This window comes from Hesperophylax consimilis, chromosome 1 (assembly GCF_061612785.1).
Source record: "Hesperophylax consimilis isolate HC1 chromosome 1, BYU_Hcon_1.0, whole genome shotgun sequence".
NCBI classification, from domain to species: domain Eukaryota; kingdom Metazoa; phylum Arthropoda; class Insecta; order Trichoptera; family Limnephilidae; genus Hesperophylax; species Hesperophylax consimilis.
This window is the reverse complement of record NC_142836.1, coordinates 44087408-44093789: the sequence shown is the minus strand read 5'-3', so window position 1 is coordinate 44093789 and position 6382 is coordinate 44087408.

The window sequence follows — 6382 nt, the reverse complement described above, 5'->3', positions numbered from 1 at the left end:
TAAACTTCTTCAAGAAGGGTTTCAAACCGAATACAACACTATGCAAAGACGCTGATGGATCAATTATAATATCAGATAAGGAACGAATAAAAACAGTGTGGAAAAACTACTTCTATAAACTTCTCAACCCTAATAGCGACCTGAGAAGTCACCCTACCAACATCCCCACTGAATCATGTAATGAAGAATCAGCGAATCCACCAACAATGCAAGAAATAAATGCTGCACTAAAGAAACTTAAAAACAACAAATCACCTGGGAAAGACAACCTCCCGGCAGAGTTGTTCAAATATGGAAATGAGCATCTGAGAAATCTGCTACTCAATTTAATAACTAAAATATGGACACTGGAAAAAATCCCAGAGGAATGGCAAATAAGCATAATATGCCCAATTCACAAGAAAGGTGACAAATTAAAATGCGAAAATCATAGAGGAATATCACTTCTATGCACAGCATATAAAATCTACACCATGATACTGAAACAAAGAATTGATAAATATGCAGAAAACCTACTGGGAGAGTATCAGGCAGGCTTCCGCACCGGTAGATCCACAACAGACCAACTGTTCACCGTCAGACAGATCTTGGCAAAGTGCTGGGAATTTGACATAGACATACACCAACTATTCATTGATTTCAAGCAAGCATATGATAGCATAGATCGGGAGTGTCTATATGACATACTACTACAATTCCAGATTCCACCTAAATTGGTTAGGCTCATAAAAGCCACAATGTCAGACTCAAGATGTCAGGTCAAAATAGACGGAGAATTGTCGAAAGAATTTACAGTATCACAGGGACTTAAACAGGGGGACAGTCTGGCTCCCACTCTCTTCAACATTGTGCTCGAACATGTAATACGAAAAACACTAATAGACACTGGCTCCAATATTTGTTTCAAGAGCAGTCAAGTTGTCGGATATGCGGATGACATCAACATTGTCGGAAGATCAATTTCAGCCATTAAGGAGGTCTTCGACCCTTTAGAAACAGGGGCGCGGGAAGTAGGACTGCGAGTTAATGTTGACAAAACAAAAGCTGGTACAGAGCAGGAACCCCTCACACAGAAGAAGTAGTGCACTATTTAAAGACAACTACTCATACGAAGTGGTCGATCAATTCACCTACCTGGGCTCCAGCCTGACAGAGAACAATGAGGATCCAGCAGAAATCAGAAGGAGAATCACAGCAGCCAACAAAACATACTTCTCTTTGCTGCCAGTGTTTAAGTCACGTAGTGTCCACAGAAAAAACAAAATAACCATATATAAGACCATTGTAAGAACTGTATTGGCATATGGATGTGAGGCGCTGACACTGACGGTAAAGATGGCTGAAATGCTGGATACTTTTGAAAGAAAGGTGCTGAGAAGAATATGTGGACCCGTGAAAGAGGGCGAACAGTGGCGTATCCGGCACAATATAGAATTGTACGATATATATAAGGCCCCTAGCATCTCTGCACACATGAGACTCCTCAGGCTGAGATGGGCTGGGCATATACAGAGAATGCCGGATACACGCGTCCCAAAAAGAATTCTGACTGGTCACCCAGGTGGAAAGAGAAAAGTGGGAAGACCCAGACTGAGGTGGGAAGATGAGGTAAGAGGGGATGCAGCACAGCTTCTCCAGGTGACAAACTGGAAGTCAGCCGCTGAGGACAGGAGGAGTTGGAGGCGACTGTTGCAGGAGGCCAAAGCTCGATATGGGCTGTAGCGCCATCGAAGAAGAAGAAGAAAGCTTCTCGGCGCGCCAGCGCGCGGACACAAATCTGAACCTGCCTTCACTATGTGCGTTCTCACACGTATAGATACAAACATTCTTGTCGGCGCGCCCAGGCGCGCCTGCGCCAGTCGGCCGCTTACTCGCCGGCTAATCTGAAAGCCGAAACAAGCGTTCTTTGTGTTCGTACACGATGGTTGGATTTCCATGTCCGGCTAGGCCGGCGTAGAATTTTTCCGAGTGTGAAACAATAAATACTTTATCAGAATTATATTTATAAAAATGAAGCAGAGATTGAAACCAGCAGCTATAAGGTCAAGTCATCCTCTGCAAGAGGGCACAGGTTTAAGGCCCAAAATGGGCTTGGAAAGAATTCCGACTGACCTGCAGCTTGTGAGATAAAAATATCGGTCTATAGATTCACAGGTATAAAAATATAGTTCATAACATATATCAAAATATAGTTTCTACAATAAGAAACTCCAGTGAAAAAATATTTTCACTTAAAAAATGAATTCATGTAGATCAATAAACGTCGATTCTGAATGAATGTTTTACTATACCTATATACATAGAAATTATAAATTGTCATTTAAAAATGAGTAAAACACCATCACGTTTTAAAAAGCCTTCTTTGGTGGGCACGACTCGATCTTTTAACCATGACGCCACGGGTCACTAATAACATTTCATTCTTGTTTTGCATTTTGAATTTGTGTGTATTTAATTGTAATTAAATACATGTAAATACATTGTATTTAATTATTTGTAGTGAAGAGATAGAAGTTGACATTTTACCTAGTATTAAAAACGGTTATAATAAAAACCTTCCATCTCTACGCCACTATGCAAAAAATACAGCCACTTTGAAATTAAACATAGGCTGAAAAATAAACATACCGGTATTTAAGTAAGAGGGTAAAATTTAAATTATTTAGTATTGATAAAAAAACAATAAAAAATGACTGGAGTTCCTTATTACGCTGCCCACCAATAAGTAAGTCTCATACAGGACCCCACCGAGAGACAGTCTGGGTTTTCATTGCATCGCAAAACCTGGTCCGCCATCAAAAGGTTAAGGTGCTCCCATAGCCGCTGTGCCCACATGATGCACAGATAGGGCCTTAAAGAGTCGGCGATGTGTGAATGTGGTGCGGTACAGACAGACCACCGAACATGTGGTCAACGAATGCCCGCTCCATTCATTCCCCGGCGGGATTGATGAGGTCCACATGGCGACGCCTGAGGCCCTAGACTGGCTCGCAGACCTAGATATCACTCTCTGACCCCCCCACCATACGAAAGAAGAAGAAGTAAGTGGTTAACTGCAGAGTTTATTATTTTTATTATGAATCCGGTAGACAGTAAAATTTATCAATAAAGTGACCTAAAATCAAGTATTTTCATTTCATTTATTTAAAATGTCACAATGTGTTTGCTTTTTCGAAAAAAATAAATGAAAATAAAACATTAACCCCACACAGGAGGCCTTGAGAAAAATAATTTCCCTCAGGGCCTATGTCATCTTTTGGGATGCTTTATAGAGGATCGTTTAAGGAAAGGAAGGAGAGGAAATTTTAGGAGGGTAAAGAGTATGAGGGTTGGGTAGAAATCTGGGGATCAGTGTGTTCAGGAGTGACGGAGATATGAATATGGGTCGAGAGATCAATTGAAGAGGTCCAATGGTCCCCGAAACAGCCTCTCTCGATCTCGCATGCCACGCAGCTGGGGGGCAGGCGTATGCTGAGTACACCCGGGGCGAGGGGGAAAATGTACGAAAAATGACAATTTTTTTAATGACATTCCATTCCTTATCTCATCAAATACCCAAAATTAATAAATTAAATTAAGCAAAATTAATGCAACAAGTGGATATACACAGGGTTCACACCTTGGCCCAATCTTATTTATCTTGTTTATAAATGATCTTACAAAAAATTTCATGATGTATCTATTTTACTTTTTGCTGATGACCTCAAAATTTATAGAACTATTTAAAATATTTACCATTGCAACATTCTTCAATCATTGCAACAATAACATTTGGCTGTCATCAGTTGTTTTGTTTTGCTCTATCTAAAATTAATTTTTTACCATTCTTTTTTGTTTTCTGGCAAAAAAAAAGTGTAGTGTGTTGTGCCTTGAGGTTTCTTCTCCCTCCTGATCTTCCAGGAGTCACTTTTCGCTGCTGATTTCCAGATATTTATAACCTTTTTTTACTTCTGTCATTTTCCATACTATTATTGTAGTTGTTTACTGTTGTGAATAATGGAGGAAGATTTCCCTCCTGGACCCCCTACAAAGCCCCCAGATCCCTCTCCAGACCCCCCAGACGGGGAAAATGGAGAAATTTCTGACAGTGATTCTGTCATTTTGACTTCTACCAAAAAAAGGAAATTTACTCCTTCTTCCCCCAATAAAACTTGACTCTCCTTCGACTTCACAATCCCCACCAGCACTTTCTCAACTTCCTCCAACAAACTTTTATTCTCCTCATTCCCGTGGCCCATTCATAGTATACGCCCAAAAAACTGAGCAAGGAAAAACCATCCACCCTCTTGAATTTGGCAAATTCCTATCAAATAGCAAGAACCTTTCAATCAAGCCTGGAGGTGTAAAAGCCGAGGGTCGCTTCCGAATCTCCGTCGAATTCCTCTCAGGGTCAGCTGCCAACAGTTTCATCAAAAATATCTTCATTTCATCTAATTCAAAGTTCAAGGCATATATCCCTACTTTCAATGTCACTCGCATGGGCCTGGTCAGAGGTATCTCGACCGATCTGTCCATCGAAGAAATTCTGTCTTCACTTTCAACCCCCCAACACATTGGCAATCCCATAAAAGCCAGGAGGCTAAATTACAAGGACTCCTCTGAGGGTATAATTTCCTGTAAGCCCTCCCAATCTGTAGTTATCAACTTTGAAGGTCAATCTCTTCCCTCCCATATATATTTATTCTTCAACTCATTACCAGTTGAAATGTATACTTATCCCACCACTCAATTTTTTTTATTTTTTTTTTATTTATTGAAACATATAAACAAGGTTACAATTTTTTAACAATATAAACAGAAATATATCAATCACTCTCCTAATAAAGCAGCTGCTTGTGTTTAGGAGAGGACAACAAAAATATTTTTACATTTGTTTAAATTAAACAAAAAATATTAGTAATAAAACAAAAAATAACACAAAAAATAACAATAAAAGTAATAAAAATATAGGTTAGTTAATAAATGATTCAAAGAATTTAAAAGGCAAAAACATATTTCTAAACAATAAGTAAAGTTATGAGGTGGTACAAGAGTATTTTAATTTAATTTTTTTTTTATATTTTTCGTAGTTTTCTTCCGATCGTATATCAAGGGGTAATTTATTAAATAATTTTACACCCTTGAATATATAGTGATGTTGTGCTGTTGTGGTTCGTGCTAGTGGCACGGTTAGTCCTCCAACAGATATTATTCTTTTGCTAATATTCAATTGTGGTAAATTATTTTGACTAAAGAAATCTTTATGTATTTGTAGAAGTGCAATTTTGTCATAAATTTTTGTAAGTGGGGGAACCGGGAAATCTTGAAAAACATTTATAGTTGGGTAGTAATATGGCTTTTTTAAGATGATTTTTATTAGTATTTTTTGAATAGTTTCCAGTGGGAGTAGGGATGATTTATATGCACCCCCCCAAGCCACGATTCCATATTGTAGGACAGAGTGCGCCAATGCATAATAAATATCTTTTAGTATTTTTAATGATACAATATTTCTTAGTCTAAAAAATATATAGATTAGTTTTCTCATTCTGTCTACAGTGGAATTTATTTGACTTTTCCATTTAATGTTATTATCAATAATTATTCCAAGATATTTTATTTCTTTTTTACTACTAATGTTTATACAGTTTGAATTACAGGGTGCGAATTTAAGGAGGCAATTTCTTTCGTGAATTTTTATGTTTAGATTTACATTTGAGTTATTCCCTGTTAGGCTATAAGGTATAAAATGGGTTTTTTCGACATTCAGTGTCAATAAATTTTCGTCAAACCATAGTTTAACTATATTTATTGCATTATTAGCTGATACTACGACCTCATTCCATGAATTTCCTTCAATAGTTATAACTGTATCATCTGCGTAAGATATGATGTTTCCAATGATTGGGAGTTGAAAAAGTTCATTAACATATATTATAAAAAGTAAAGGTCCCAAAACAGTTCCTTGTGGAATTCCAAAATCTATATTTTCTATTTCACTTAATTCGTTGTTTACTTTAACCTGTTGAGTTCTTTGATAGAGATAACTTTTTAACCATGTTTTAGCTTTGCCAGTAATTCCTATATTATTTACTTTATTAATTAATTTTGAATGTGAGACACTATCAAAAGCTTTACTGAGGTCAATGAATATACTTAAGCATTTTTTGCCTCTATCTAATGTTTTGTAAATAATCTTAGTTAATTCTGCAATTGCGTCTTGTGTGCTAAGTTTATCTCTAAAACCGTATTGACTATGGTTAATACTTTTTTGGTTATCTGTATAATCAGTAATTTGTTTTTTTATTACTTTTTCGTGTATTTTTGCAATGTTGGATAATAAGGATATTGGGCGGTAATTGTTTACTTCTTTTGGATCTCCGGATTTATATACTGGGATTAT